This window comes from Cricetulus griseus, chromosome 2, assembly GCF_003668045.3.
Source record: "Cricetulus griseus strain 17A/GY chromosome 2, alternate assembly CriGri-PICRH-1.0, whole genome shotgun sequence".
Classification (NCBI taxonomy): Eukaryota; Metazoa; Chordata; class Mammalia; order Rodentia; family Cricetidae; genus Cricetulus; species Cricetulus griseus.
The window spans coordinates 213,977,798-213,994,494 of NC_048595.1; positions in this window are offsets into that span (position 1 = coordinate 213,977,798).

The window sequence follows — 16,697 nt, forward strand, 5'->3', positions numbered from 1 at the left end:
TGTGTTTGCTGCTATAAATATCAAGATTCAACCAGGAATGGCCCCTGACAGACTAGATCTGTCATATTGCATTTTCCTGGACACAAAAACAAGGAGAATAACAGAAGAGAAAATGCCAGGGTAGAGTTTCCCATGTGGTAAAGTTTTCTGTCAGTAAAGACTGTGTACTAGGAAGCAACTCTAATGTAAATGTAGTATTTTCAACACAACAAAGATAGAAGCAGTGTAGCCTAACACAATGAGTGGTCCTCTCAGTGAGTGCAAAGCTAAAACAAAGTACAGTCAAGAGATATTTCAAGAGAAATGCTTGTTATCTGCAGCATGTAAGGAAGTCATTTTCAAAGCAGAAACATCCTTGACCAAAGGGAACCTGGCCACATCAGGGGATAGTTAGCTTGATATAATGATTGGAATCCAGTTTGAAGATGAAAATGGAAGATAAGAATGTCTCTGTAGCTACCAGTTTGTGTCATAAAGTTTTAGCTGAAAACAGAGGAAATGACACTTTGAAGATGTGTGGGTGTAGATGGGGCTTTGTCCTTAAAGATGACTGCCTTGTTTCACAAGTAACAGTTGCCTGGTACCTCATTGTTAATATGAGTGATGGTCATGAAAGACCCCTGCCCCTTAGCTCTTAAGTTTGCCTCCTCCTCCGGTCGGCAGCTGATGGGGCGCGCGGCGGATGCCTCGCTCCTGTGCCTCCCCGATCTCCACCTCTGCCGGCCTCCACTTCCCCCGCCGCTGCACGTCCGGCCGCCGGTTCCCTCCAAAGCTGGTCCACCCCGGTGGGGGCCCCGTGCCCCCGGCCCGCCCACCTGGCACCGCGCCCCGGGGCTGGGGCCGAGCAAGGAGCCCGCGAGGAGGCACGAGGGCGAGCACCAGGTGGGCCGGCACGAGAGCGAACACCAAGTGAGCCAGCCTGGGGCTCTGCCCCTGAGCCCCCGCCCGATGGGGAACACTCGGTCTCCGCCCCCAAGGTCAGCCATCTGGACGCGGAGGGGGGAATTGAGTCTGTTGTACCAGACACCAGACCTTGAGAATATGCTGGTCTGGAATGGCTCTGTGCCTCATTTGAACCATCCAATAGAAATGACTCTGTACTTTGCCTCATTTGAATGACTCTGTATTTCACCTCATTTGAATGACTCTATACTTCGCCTCATTTGAATAACCCTGAGTAGCACCTCATTTACATTGACCAATGGGAATAGCTCTGTACTGCGCCTCATCTGAATTATCCAATAGAATCCCTGCTTCTCGCTTGCGCTTTTTGCTATATAAGGACCCCTCTCCCTTGGCTCGGCGCGCTTGGCCTCACAGAAGCTAAGTCTCCCCGGGTACCCGTGTATCCAATAAAGCCTCTTGCTATTTGCATCCAAGTTCGTGGTCTCGCTGATTCTTGAGTACGGGTCTCCTTCTACGAAAGTACCTCTTCGGGGGTCTTTCAGTCATATTTTCTTTTGGTTGTTCCCTCCAACTAAAAGTGGGATTACCTTTCTTCTGTAATCCCATGCCTTCAATCCATGCTGACTCTGCACCTTCAACTTTGTTCATGTCAAAGGATAGAGGAATATCCAGGAATGGAAAGATCTCCCTCTTTCTCCCATCTTTTGTGTTCTCTGATCTCCTGACTTCTCTCTCTCTCTCTCTCTCTCTCTCTCTCTCTCTCTCTCTCTCTGTGTGTGTGTGTGTGTGTGTGTGTGTGTGTTACTGTGTCCAGGTGTACCTGTGTGTATGGTTGCATATTCACATGGCATCCACATATGTGGTAGCCTTTGTGTTCTTTTCACATGCCACCCTCATTTTATTTTTGAGACAAGATCTCTCACTGACCAAGAATTCACTAACTAGGCTGACTAGCTGGTCAGCTAACCCTACAGGGTTTTATTTTTGTTTTTGTTTTGTCTCCATCTACCCAGTAGTGGCATTGTAAGCATAATGCTACTACCATGCCTGGCAATTTTTTCTGTGGGTCCTCATGCTGGTGATGCAAGAACTTTATCAATTGAGTCATCTCGAAAGTCCCTGCCTTTCCTTAACATAGCTGAACACTTGTCCCTGAAGTTTATTCTGATTTGTACTTTCCACCTTCATTCTCAAGTCTGGCTCCTATATCTATACAGCATTATCTATTGTTGCTCTTACAATTAAAGAGAACATAGACACCATTCGGTGTCTAAAATAGAGACTGATACTCTTGGGTCACAGTTTGGTCTGAAGATCAAAGGAAGGGTTCACATCAGTTTTAGAGTACTATGGGAGTGTGTGGCTGGGTAGAATCTGTGCACATTTGCTGCATGTGTGCAGAGCTTCACATGTATTCCTCTGGACTTGCATAACAAGAATATTTTTGAAACACCACAATTTGATTATTCTAAATATACAGAATACAAGAAAGGAACTCTAATTTTGTTGGGTGAGCAAGCTTATTTCAAATCTATACAGCCTTACTCATTACAAGAATATTTCTTTTTGACTTAAAATATTCCAGCTTTTATTATACAGCCTATTAATATCATATGCTACTAAATAAATAGGGAAAATGTATAAAAGAGCTGATTTCCTCTTCCCTGAGACTGGCAATATGAGTTTTAAAATTAATTTGGCATACGATGGGGAGAAACTTCCTGACAAGCATATGTAGAACAAGTTTCAAGTAATGGCAGAATTCCTGGAAATATGCTGTCTCTTTAAAGGGCTTGTTTGGTTGGTTGGTTGGTTGGTTTGTTTTTGAACTATTTAAGACCAATTGTGCTGCCCAAATGGTCTTGGATGTGTGATCTTTCTACTGTAGAGCAATCGATTTACCAGGGCTACATCGTAGATAAACCTCTCTGCCTCTCTGTCTATGTCTGTCTCTCTTTCTCTCTCTTCCAAAAGCTGTCAATTGTCAATAATAGTTCCAGAGCTTGAGGTGGGACTGTGTACCCAGCTCCCCTCTTCTTGCTGGGATTTGGACAAGTTTGGGCTTGCTCAGGTTTTGTATATACCATTGCAACCACCGTGAACTCATTATGAGCAGCTACCCTGTTGTGTCTAGTAGATAACTTTTCCTGTAGCTGTCTATGGCCTTGACTCTAACACTCTGCTTCCTTTTCTGCAATGATCCTTTGCCTTGGGAGGAATGCTGTATGTATTCTAACTTCAGGGCTGAGCATTCTGCATCTCCTATTCTTTGCACCTTGGCAAGTTGTAGGTCACAGTGTTAAACATCATCTGCTGCAAATCCTTCTCAAATGAGGCAAGGGAGATGCATTGATCTATGAGTATAACAATAAGTCAGTAAGAGTAAGTTTAATAGTATGTACATTCATCAGTATAATGGTAGTAGATTCTCCCTTTGGAACTATGACTTGTCTAACCACAGGTTCTCAGCCAAATAGTGGTGCCCAGATAATTGGTGAAGGCCATATAAAGACACAGTGGAAGGGTAGTAACCATCTGTTTGTACTTTCATTGCAATGATAAGTGAAGAGATTAGAGTAACAATAGAATTTCTTTCTTTAATTTAGTATACTGACCTCAAGTCCCCTCCCCACTTATAAATAGATTGATAATATCAAAAGAAGAAGCAGTCACAAAGCCTCAAAGAAAGGGGGAAATTGAGCAAAGATTATTTAAACATAGAATATTAAAGAAAACAATAAAACATCTTCAGACACACGTTCTCTTTTGGTAAGGGTACAATGGCATCAGCACCCTGAACAAAGGTCACATTTGTGACATTGAGGATGCCTTGATTCTTATTTCATTAATGTGGAAAGAAGACTCAAGCTCCCATTTTGGTCTGTGTCTAATACTGAAGATTCAAGCCCCCATTTTGGTTTGTGTCTAACATTGGAGAAGTGGGAATTGAGGCACAGATCAACAGAGCTCAGTGGTTAACAGCACATACTGCTCAGACAGAGGACCTAGGTTTGGTTCCCAGCATCCACATGGTGGCTCAAAATCATCTGCAACTCCAGTTTCAAGGGAACTGATGCCCTCTTTGTCTTCTGGCAGCATTAGGCACATACTTAGTACACGTGCATGCAAACACACTTATACATAAAACAAAAATAAATAAATCTAAAAATTTACACAAGTACCATGATATTGGGATAGTTCTGAGATTGGTATCTTCTCTGTGGAATTTTCAACTGAAGTCAGGTGACTTCAGTGATGTTGATCAAATACTCACTGATGAAACCACACTGACTGCCTGCCCATGGACCAGAGGACATTGGAGAGTGTGGAAGGAGGCTCAGTATATATCAGCAAGCAGGTACGCAAAATCATTGCACATATGCCATGTTTTTGCTCTGTAGGAATGACTTGGGTGGGCTAATGTTGAAATGACAGCATGCTTCACATCCACCGTTATTCCCCTACAGTTCCTTTTGGGAACTACACTTCTATTACATTGTAGTATTAGTGAGATTGTAAGTCAAGCTCCTTGGTGAAAGTGGGTCAGAAAAGCTATGCAAAGAAATTCAAGCATTCTTCTCCAGAATTAAAACCCACAGCAGAGCAATAAAAGAACATAGCATCATTAGAAATGATTATTATAGTTTAAGAATTGAGTTATAAACAATAAAAACTAGAACTACAACCTCACACTCAAACAAATCTGAAACCACCAACACCTCTATGGACAATGCTTACAGACTAGCAGATGTCTGGATAGATTTGAATAAATGGGGCTTTTCATAAACCGGACAAAACTCTTTTCTGTATGATGGGGCTGGCTCTGAGTATGTTGCTCTAGTTTTAAAAATAATACAGGCGATTAAATAAAACAACTGCCTTAAACATGATACATCTCTCTCTCTCTCTCTCTCTCTCTCTCTCTCTCTCTCTCTGTGTGTGTGTGTGTGTGTGTGTGTGTGTGTGTGTGTGTGTGTGTAGCACATAACATGGAATTGGGAGGAGTCATTGTCACACATTCTATAAATATACTGACTAAAAACAATATAACGCGTATTCAGAAACTTTTGAAGACCCTTGTTTGTTTGGCTGCTTTGTTTCTGACCGTTTTCACCATGATACAGATTGTCTTAAGTTACTATTGGATCTTAGTGTGCAAACCTCTTGAGCTCTTGGGAACCCGTGAAGGCTTCTCCACATGGTGGCACTCTAGTTGTGCCTTTAGTGAAATTGCTTTTTTTGAAAATGGTTGCTCAAAATATGAATTTAAAACAATAATAATAAAATCAATTCACTCCTTAGTTGTCTCTGATCTTAGAGGAAAAAAAATGTTCTCTCAACCCCTCCTTGTGCCATTTTCCTTCTGCTTTAGAAGCCTGCAAAGAACGTTCATGTTGTTGATGCATTTGCTGCCACCAAGATGCAAAAGTGAAGGACTGCCAAAGTCTGCCTCATTCTGAGTAATAGGAAGCTGGACTGTTGGCATTCCTGATGTCTTCTTGCTACTGCTCCTCTGCTGCACATTCAGGAGCCTTGCATGGTGAATATTTGGCCCTTTCTTCTCATTGCTCCCCACCAACCTAAAACAGGATGTATAAACATCACACAAGGGAGTGATGGACTCATCAGATGAAGATATTAAAACTACAGAGTTCCCCAGAGCAAATTGTCCTAGAATGGAGAACAATCTAGATTCATTTTTTTTTCTCCTGAAGGAATTTACCTAACAATAGCGGAAGGTTTGGGCTATGGACATATGGAGAAAGATGTGTCTGTCTGTAACAGAACCTTCACAGGTGTTTGCCTGTCAGTGGCCATCAGGATGCTGCATACTGTGAATAGGATTAATATATTAACTGAATCATGTGAAGCAGAAAATTCAGCTAAGTTATTGGAGGTGTGATTTTGGTAAAACAAAAGTCTATTAATTTCTCTGTGGTTTTCTCTAGTTGAAGTGTTTTAGATTTCCACTGTGGTATTGCAGGATTTGTAAATTTAATGACTTAGCAAAACTCATGTATTAGCTCATAGACCATCAGTTTCGTATGTCATGAGGGTGTACAGGGCAGATTCAGGAGGTGTATGTGGTGCTGAAGATTCAGTGTTGAGTATCCCAAGGTTGAAGTCAACATGCTTCCTAGCTCAGTAGATGTTGAGAATAATACTATCTTGAGGTTGCAAGACTGAGCTCCACAGGTTTCTTCTGTGGTCAGCCTGAGATCAGTCTGTCCTTTAGTGGCCACTACTAGACTCTTTGTATGTGGTACCCAACCAGTCATCCATTGCATGGTTCTCCTTCTCCAAGGCCCAGTCTAAGTAATTTGTCTGACTTCTGTGATGAGCCTGAGTAAAGCCTTAGCTCTTAAATGTTCCATAGTTGGTTTTGTTAGATACGCCGGAAAAATCTGATTCTTAAAATCAGCTTATGAGGTCCTTAACTGTATCTAAATACCCTTCACCACAGAACCCAAGTCAGGGTTCTGGTGAGAGACTAGGGAGAGAGTGCTTGCTGGAAACAAACATGCAGTCTCAGAAGAGATGCTTTCTCACAACCTCAGGTCTGCATCACTGTTTAGATGTCAGCACAAAGTGAAGTTGGGGAGATTGTTTTCTTTGGGGATGGTTATATATATGTCATCTATCTATCTATCTATCTATCTATCTATCTATCTATCTATGCCTGTAAATGGATGCTTTGGCATAAGTGTGAAAGTCAGAATTGATAACCTCTCTCTACCAACACAGTTCCAGGGATTGAACTCCAGTCATCAGGCTTGGCAGCAAGTGCCTTTATCTACTGAGACATTTCACTGGCACGAATTTGTAAATTTGACACAAGAACTTGCTATGCAGCTCTTAGTAACTTCATCAAACTCCCTGTTCGTAACAGGCTACCTTTAAACCTGTAAGCCCTGCCTCTGTTTTCCATGTGCTGGGATCATAGGAATGTGGCCCAATGCTTGCTAGGCTATCGTTTCCCATTGTAGGTGCCTTGCTTGTCTGAGTCAGAGTCTGAGCTGGAGGACAAGGTGCAATTATGGTGCTGAAGTTCTGAGGAGCGAACATGAAGTTCAGAAATAGCACATGGCCCCAGGAGGAGGTTTTTTGTTTCTGAAATTAGTGATTTCAAGGCAGGCTTTACTGATCCAAGTCCTCAGATTTTCACCAGGGTAAAGGGAATTCAGAAAATAAGAATAGGGATGAGAATTAGTAACTTCCCTCCCCTCCTCCCCTACCATCCCCCCAACTAAAACCCTACCTATCACAAACCTTTTCTGCTTCCCAGGGTGGGTGAGACCTTCCAAGGGGGTCTTCAGAGTCTGTCATATCCTTTGGGATAGGGCCTAGGCCCACCCCATTGTGTCTAGGCTCAGGGAGTATCCCTCTATGTGGAATGGGCTCCCAAAGTCCATTTCTATGCTAGGGATAAGTACTGAAATACTACAAAAAGCCCTAATAGATTTCCAAGGTCTCCTCACTGACACCCTCCCTGCACTGTCCTCTGCCCTCTGCTTGAGGTGAGTGTGGGCTCTGCTCCAGATCCAACTTCTGCTATCCCCCAATCCTTGGACCTTCCTGGGCCTGCTCCTCTCATAGTGTAGACCTGCCCTGGCAGGAAGAACCATGCTGAGTCTGGAAACACCTCATTTTTGGCCCTCCATCCACCTTCCACCTTCCACCCCCTCCCCCCACCCTCTACTTGATCTTGAGTGAGGAGAATACCAGGAGAGGAAAGACCAACCAAAGTTGCAGACATTAAAGTCTTGGCTGACATACACCACTGAGAGACCACACATGCACCCACTCAAAGAAGAGATGGGAAGACAACAACAGTATAAGTATACACTCAACAACAGAAAGACCAATATGAAATCAGCAGAATCTAGGGATTCTACACCAGCAAGACCTGAAAAGTCCACCTCAGATGAAGCAGAAGAGAAGGACCTTACACACCCTACATTTTATGAAGATGATAGACTCTTAAATAGGAAACAAGAAAATTCCTTAAGGAAATAGAAAAAAAAACAAACAAAAATACATGAAATGGAGGAAAAGACAAACCAAAAAATCAAGAAATAAAGAAATCTCTTAAAGAATCTAAAGAAAGCCAAGAAAAACAACAAAAGAAATGAAGGAAACAATTCAAACAGTTCAAGGCTTGAAAACTGAAATAGAAACAATAAAGAAAACACAGAATGAGGGGATGCTGGAAATAGAAAAGCTGAGTAAATGATCAGGAACTACAGATGCAAGTATAACCAATAGAATAAATAGATGGAAGAGAGAATCTCAGGTGTTGAAGACTCACTAGGGGATATACAGTATTCAACCAAAGAAAATCTCAAGTCCAACAAATCCCTAACACAAAATATTCAGGAAATATGGGACACTGGGAAAAGGCCAAACCGAAGAATAATAGGGATAGAAGAAGGTAAAGAAATACAGCTTACCACAGAAACAGCTGGCATGAACAAGGGGAAGCTCTTTGTAGGGGAAGCTGTAGCCATGCCTACTTAGGGGCTGGCTACAGGTGTGCCAGACCATGCTTTCGAGGGCGTGGTCAGGGTGACGTAGAGCGATACAGCGTTTTCTCTTTTGGTTTCTCTTTTGGGCTTGCATACAGACCGCTGCCACTCCGGCTGGCTAGGTTGCTCTGTAAGAAAGGCTTTTCCCTATTAAATACCCTTATATTTCTACCTGACTCCGTATTGGTAATTTCCCACTATAGCTCTTGGTCCCAAGACTAATAGCTGGGAAACCAGTATGGAACTGATCCAGACCCCATGAACTTGGCTGTCAGTGAGGAGACCATGGAAATCTATGGGGCCTCCTGTAGTAAATCAGTACTTATCCCTAGCATAGAAATGGACTTTGGGAGCCCATTCCACATAGAGGAATACTCCCTGAGCCTAGACACAATGGGGTGGGCCTAGGCCCTATCCCAAAGGATATGACAGACTCTGAAGACCCCCTATGGATGGCCTCACCCACCCTGGGAAGCAGAAAAGGTTTGTGATAGGTAGGGTTTCAGTTGGGGGGGTTGGTAGGGGAGGAGGGGAGGGAGAGGGAACTGGGATTGACATGTAAAACAATCTTGTTTCTAATTTAAATGAGAAATGGAGAAAAAAGAAATGCAGCTCAAATGTATAGAAAACATATTAAAAAATCAGAGAAGAAAACTTCTCCAACCTAAAGAAGGATAGGCCTATGAAAGTACAAGAAGCTAACAGAACACCAAATAGACAGGACCACAAAAAGAAGTCCCATCACCACACAGTAATCAAAACACCAAACTTACAGAATAAAGAAAAAAATATTAAGAGAAGCAAACGAAAATGGCCAAGTAACATAAAGACAGACCTATCTGAATTATACCCGACTTCTCAATGGAAACTTTGAAAGCCAGAAGATCCTGGATAGATGTTCTACAAATGCTAAGGGAACATGGATGCCAGCCCAGACTACTGTATCCAGCAAAGCTTTCAATCACTATAGATGGACAAAACAATATATTCCATGACAAAACCAGATTTAAACAATACATATCCACAAATCCAGTCCTACAGAAAGTACTGAGGAAACTCCAACACAACTAAGCTAACAACACTCAGAAAAACATAGGCAACAGATAATACCATTTTACCAAACACCAAAAGAAAAAAGAAGGGTAAATACAAACACAATAACACCACCACCACCAAATCCAAAACAAACAAGAATCAACAATCATTGGTCATTAATATCCATTAATGTTAATGGTCTTAACTTGCCTATAAAAAGGCACAGGCTAACAGAATGGATTCTAAGACAGAATTCCTCCTTGTGCTGCATACAAGAAACACATCTCAATGTCAAAGACAGACATTACCTCAGAGTAAAGGGTTGGGAAAATATTTTCCAATCAAAGGGATCCAAGAAACAAGCTGGTATAGCAATCCTACTATCTAACAAATTAGACTCCAAATTAAAATCAATCAAAAGAGATGAAGAAGGACATTTCTCATCACAGGAAAATTCCATCAAGATGAACTCTCAATCCTGAACACCTTTTGGTTTCTCTTTTGGGCTTGCATACAGACTGCTGCCACGCCAGCTGTATGCCCAAATATGAAGGCAGCCACATTTGTGAAAGAAACATTACTAAAACTCAAATCACACATAAAACCTCACACACTTATAGTGGGAAACTTCAACACCCTGCTCTCACCACTAGACAGGACCACCAGAAAGAAACCTAACAAAGTAATAAAGGAACTAACAGAAGTTATGACCCAATTGGGATTAACAGACATCTATAGAACATTCCATCCAAGCAAAAAAGAATATACCTTCTTCTCAGCACCACATGGAACCTTCTCTAAAATCAACAACATACTCAGGAACATAGCAAACCTCCACAGATACACAAAAACTGGAATAACCCCCTGTATTCTATCAGATCACCATGGTTTAAAGTTAGAATTCAACAACACAAATTGCAGAAAATCTAAAAACTCATAGAAATTGAAAAATGCCCAATTGTACAATTCCTGGGTCAAAGATGACATAAGAAAAGAAATTAAATACTTCCTAGAATTCAATGAAAATGAAGACACTACATGCAAAACACTTATGGGACACTTTGAAAGCAGTGCTAAGAGGACAGTTCATAGCACTAAGTGCCCACATGAAGAAACTGGAGAATAGTCACACTAGAGAATTAACAGCACTCCTGAAATCTCTAGAACAAAAAGAAGTAAACACCAGGATATAATCAAATTGAGGGCTGAAATCAATAAAGTATAAACTAGCAAAACATTACAAAAAGTCAATGAGCCAGAGTTGGTTCTTCAAAAAAATCAACAAGATAGACAAACCTCTTTCCAAACTTACCAAACATAACTCCAGTAGCACAAATACTGGATTGACAATGAATAAATGAATAAATGTGGCCTCCTGGAACTGAGAAGTTTCTGTAAAGCAAAGGACACAGTGAACAAGACAAAACAGCAGCCCACAGAATGGGAAAAGATCTTCACCAACCCTACATCTACATCTGACAGAGGGCTGATTTCCAAAATATACAATGAACTTAAGAAGCTAGTCACCAAAGCATTGAATAGTCCAATTAAAAAGTGGGGTGCAGAACTTAATAGAGAATTCTCAATAGTGGAATCTAAAGTGGCTGAAAGACACTTAAGAAAGTGCTCAACATCCTTTGCCATCAAAGAAATGCAACTCAAAACAACTCTGAGATACCATCTTGCACTGGCCAGAATGGCTATAATCAAAAACACCAATGACAGTCTATGCTTGAGAGGATGTGGAGAAAGAGGAACACTCCTCCATTGCTGGTGGGAGTGCAAACTTGTAAGACCACTTTGGAAATCAGTGCAGTGGTTTTTCAGGAAAATGGTAAACAGTATTCTTCAAGATCCAGCAATTCCTCTCTTGGACATTTACCCAAAGAATGCACATTCATACAACAAGGACATATGTCCAACTATGTTCATAGCAGTGTTGTTTGTAATAGCCAGAATCTGGAATCAACCTAGATGCCCCTCAGCTGAAGAATGGAGAAAATATGGTAATTTTACATAATAGAGTATTACTCAGTGGGAAAAAACAATGAAATCTTGAAATTTGAATGCATATGGATGGAACTGGAAGAAAATATACTGACTGAGGTAACTCAATCACAGAAAGACAAGCAGGGTATGTACTCACTCATATATTGATATTAGACATATAGCAAAGGACTACCAGCCTATAGTCCACACCACCAGAGAAACTAGGAAACTAGGAGGACCCCAAGAGTAGAACACATGGTACCCTGAAGAAGGGGAGGGGAACAAGAACCCCGAGCAAATTGGGAGTATGGAGGGGAGAGGAAGGATCTGGAAAGGGGAGAGGAGGAGAAATGGAGGGGAGGAGGAGAACAGGAGAACTGAGACAGAAGAGGAATAGAGGAGGGCAAGAAAGGAGATGCCTTGATAGAGGGAGCCAGTATAGGTTTGGAGAGAGGTCTAGCATAGGCAAAATGTTAGTGGATCTACAGGAATGACCCCAACTAAGAATCTATGTGAGGGGGAGAGGGTGCTTTTGATGCCCTTCCCCCTATAATGAGATTGATGACTACCTTGGTTGTGATTCCTAGAGCCTTTATCTAGTAGCTGATAGAAGCAGAAACAGGCACCCATAGCTAAACAGTGAGCCATACTCCTGGAATCCAGTTGTGAGAGGGAGGAGGGATGAGCAAAGGAGCCAAGATGGTACTGGAGAAACCAGCAGAAACAGTTGACCTGACCTAGTGAGAGCACAGAGACCTTAGTCCTAAAGCTGGGGGATCGGCATTGGATGGAACCAAGCCCTCAGAATGTGGGTACCAGCTAGCAGGCCAGGGCAGTCTATGGGACCTCTAACAGTGGAGCCAGTCTTTATCCCTAGAGCACAATGGACTTTGAGAGCCCATTCCCTATGGAGGGAAGTATTGCAGTCTAAATATGGGAAGGAGGGCCTGGCCCCTCCCCCAAATGCCTTGATGGACTTTGATGGTCCCTCTGGAGGGTCTCACTATCTCTGGCAAGTGGGTGGGGGGTGGGTTGAGGGTCTGTTGAGGGTAAGTGGGTAGCATGGTAGGATGGGAGTCTGAGAGAATGGGGAGTTTGATATTTAAATAAGAGTGCTTCTAAAATAAAAAAGAATCATCTATTGGATGAAGAAATGGATAAATATATCCATTACTACTGTATACCACAAGGCATTTTGAATTATATTCTTTAATTAAGTCATTAGTCAGCAAGATAAGTATTATCTTCTTGGCTCCCCATGTGAACATTTTCAGTGGTTTAAATGACATGGCCAGTCAGAAGTATAAGAAGTGATAAATGTAACTGATATAAGAGCTCTCTAGTTCGGGTTTATTATGTCAAACATAAATTACCATAAACTTTTGAGATATTTTAACCAGAATAATAATTATATAGTGATGCTGGCAAGGTGGCTCAGTGGGTAAAAGTGCTGGTGGCACATGCCTGACTACTTGAGTTTTATGCCTGGTACCCACAATAGAAGGAAAGACTTACTCCTGAAAGTTATCTTCTGACTGGCACAAGCACACACCGCATAGAAATAAGTGAATAGATGATAGATAGATAGATAGATAGATAGATAGATAGATAGATAGATAGACAAAGGAATTGCATTCTGAATGCGTTGCTATTGTGCAATGATCAAAATACCAGAAAGAACAAGAGAGGAAAGATCATTTGGCAGTTGTGTGACTTTTCCTGTGGATACCCTAGATAAGACACTGAGTACAAAACAGAGAAAAGGAAGATTCCACTTAATCTAGAGTAGTGAACTAGTGAGTTTGTTGAATTGCTTACAGAAGCATAGATGTCTCATTGCACTGCTGGTATGTCCACCCAAGCATGGGCAACAACTCATGAGAGCTGTATACCTATAGCTCTCTGTACAACTTGATGTCAGCCAGGTGGCCACACTCTCATCTTCCCAGCAGCCATTACTATTTATACAACACTGGGGATCATCCTCCTTATTCTTATAAGTTCCAGGAGTTTCCTGTGACTTGTGACTTTATATCCCAAGTCTTATGAGTATCCCATTGTCCGCAAGTAGGGAATGTTTTCAATTCAGGAGAAATGGTTATATGACATTAGCTTGTGATATAAAAAGTTATATATTCTGGAGAGAAGAAGATGTTGGACCAGAGCTATTCAGTTCATGGAAGCCAAAATGGAAGCAAATAGCCAAGAGAGGACTAAGGGCCAGGTATAACCTCTAAAAACACTTCCTCTGAGACCCTCCTTTAACTATTTCCCACAACTTCTAATGTTCATAATCTCCCAAAATGAGGTCAAGACTTTAATACGTGAGCCTATGAGGGAATTCTATACACACCATGACCCATTCTGAGATGAGGCATCTGCTCTGCTAGACACCCGAGACCTGGAATAGGGGTGGTTATCCACACTCGATAATGTCCATCACTGTAATGGATCTGAGTGTACAAATGATAGAAGGTAGTGAGTCTAAGTGGTGGCTCACAGACTGGCTATCTGGCTATATTATGTCCCAGTTAATTTGCCTCCCCCCTCCCTCACTTTATTTGCTCTTTATTCTGTGACTCCCATGATAGTAAGTGATGATACCAGCATGTCCATGACTACTGGCATTGCTATACATCTTCAGTCATGTCTATTGCATTGCTAATGCCTCCAGTATCAAAACTAACAGCAACTATGCAGTTTATTACTTGAATTCCAAAGCGTCTATAATCGTTACTATCTCAATTTATGTTGGAGAATAAAAATGCTTGGAGAAATATTTAGAAACCTAACTAGAAGGAATAGAGAAATAGCTCAACATTAAGAGTGCATAGCACATAGTGCATGAGTTCCTAACACTTCTCATATTGCTCATAACTACCTATAACTCTAAGCACAATCACCACTGCCCTCCATTGACGTAACCACCATGTCCCCTACACATATGCATACTTAAAAATAAAACAAATTTAAAAAATCAAAGCAAAGCAAAACAAAAACACAAAAAGACAAAGCAAAAATAACAATAACAACAACAAAAACCCCGACTTACTAGAAGTCCAGGCTCTAGCTATCAGTTGTTAGGAAATTTAAACCCAGGCACTTTTCGAGGACATGCCATTCCTTACACAGTGTTTACTGTCTTCAAAAGTAATCTTTTAACACATGAAAGTTAAGAGATCATAAATGGACTTTGTTACAAGAAGATAGAAAGATACTGTGTTGCATGACTGCTCCTGCTATCTGCCGCCCACGCACATGCTCCTGTGTGTTGCTGCACAAACCTCAGATATTGAGTCAAAAGATTGGCTGGGCTCTCACGGCCAGTCTCGCTGCTTTCTGGTATATGGTGGGCGCTTTTCTAGGCACTACAGATACAAAGAAGGATCACACACAATCTGTGCCCTAGGCCAGGGAGAAAATAGACCTAATTTTCTAGCAGCTGTTCCACTTGGTTTTCAGGGTGAGAGAAGGAAGTGAGAAGGTTACCATGGACAGTGCCCTGTGAAGGAAGTCTCAAGGCCTCTGCCCTGTTCTGTGTATCTGGGGAAGATGAGAAAAGCAAGGCTCCCAAGTCAGGAAAACTTAGATGCTGCCCAGTTCAAGATCAGGTATCTTTTATTAATGGGGAGATTTGGCTTTGGGAGCTGAGTTTGGAGAGGGCAGTGGGAGACGAAGTGAAGGAGAGCTCGCGGAGGCACCAGGAGAGGAAGGCAGAACATGCTTGTTTTCAGAAGTCTAGTGACCTGAAACAGCCATAGGAAGATAGACAGCTATTCTCTGTGCACACATATGGGAGTGTGTAGAACATACATGACTGAGCCTCTATGGACATGTGTTTGTACGTGTGTATGCATGTGTAAGCAGAATGCATGTGCTCATGTGTGCACATAGATGTAACCGTGTCCTGTAAGTTCATGCTGGGATATAAATGCTGTGCTTGTGAGTGTATGTACACATGCTAGCATCCCTGTAGATGTGTTTCTGGACCTGGGCGTGCTTATTTGTGCACAGTTGTATACATGTGTTGTGTCTCCTTGTACTTCTCTATGCATTTCATTTGTCTGCCTGTGCAAATATATTTTGAGTGCTCATGTCTCTGTTCATATGTATGCTGATGAATGTATGCGATGTGTGTCATTGTGCCTCTACATTTTTTATTGTTTAAGTTACAATGTGCAATTGTCTAGCTGTTGTCATATATATATATATATACAGTCGAGTGTGGCTCCTTGTACATGTCTATACACTGTGCTTTTATAAGGGCCTGTAAGTCTGTATATCCTCTATGTATGTGCCTGTGTATGTGCGTGTTTCTGGATGTGTCATCTGTATGTTTCTGAGGGTAAACTTCTGTGTACATATGTGAAAGTGTTCTTACACATATTGTATGCACTTACAATGTGTCTCCTTGAATATGCATGTGCAATGTGTTCTTGTGCATGCATGTGTCTGTGTGTATGTGTATATATGTTTGTTTCTCTGCATATGTACCAAGTAAGAAATCCAGCAGGATGAATTCTTGATTATGCTCTGGACATATAACCACTGGATCTCATTTTAGAATGAAGCATTACTGAAAATTCTAAGAATGCATATGGCCAAACCTATATGGAATAATTAGATTATTAACAATAAGTTAGCTATCATCTGATTCCAAGGCTAACTTACAAAGATGGTCATTTTAGCCCCAGAATCACACAGTGTGTAAGAGGTGGTGTGGGAGTGAAAGGGTCCCTTCTCTGTTGACATTGACACTGATGGTTTCTGTAAGCTGTCTTCTCCATTTCCTTAGCTTCCTACTTGCCAGAGAAACCACTTCCTTTGTCTGCAGTTGTTTACAAAGGACGCCTTATTACAACCCCAGCTTAATTGTTCTTATGAACACTGCAAACAAAAAGAAGGGAGAAAAGCCACAGTAACAAACAGTATTTATTCATATGCAGTCTTAAACAGAGCTGACGAAATGATAAATATACTTTGCAGCCCTTTCATTTTGATAAGGAACCTGGAAACTTGACTCTTCCCAGGGGGTTCTATCCCTGGGGCAGGGATAATTAAGTATTGTGTTCATTATACACACAGAGCTGAAGGGCTCTGCTGCCTGTCTCTCTCTAGTATTTGATTTCTATGCACAAATGGGCTTCTGCTCAAACACAGAGTTTGTGGGGAGGTTCGTGTTTGGGGATGGGTGCTTGTGATTGTGTGTGTGTGTGTGTGTGTGTGTGTGTGTGTGTGTGT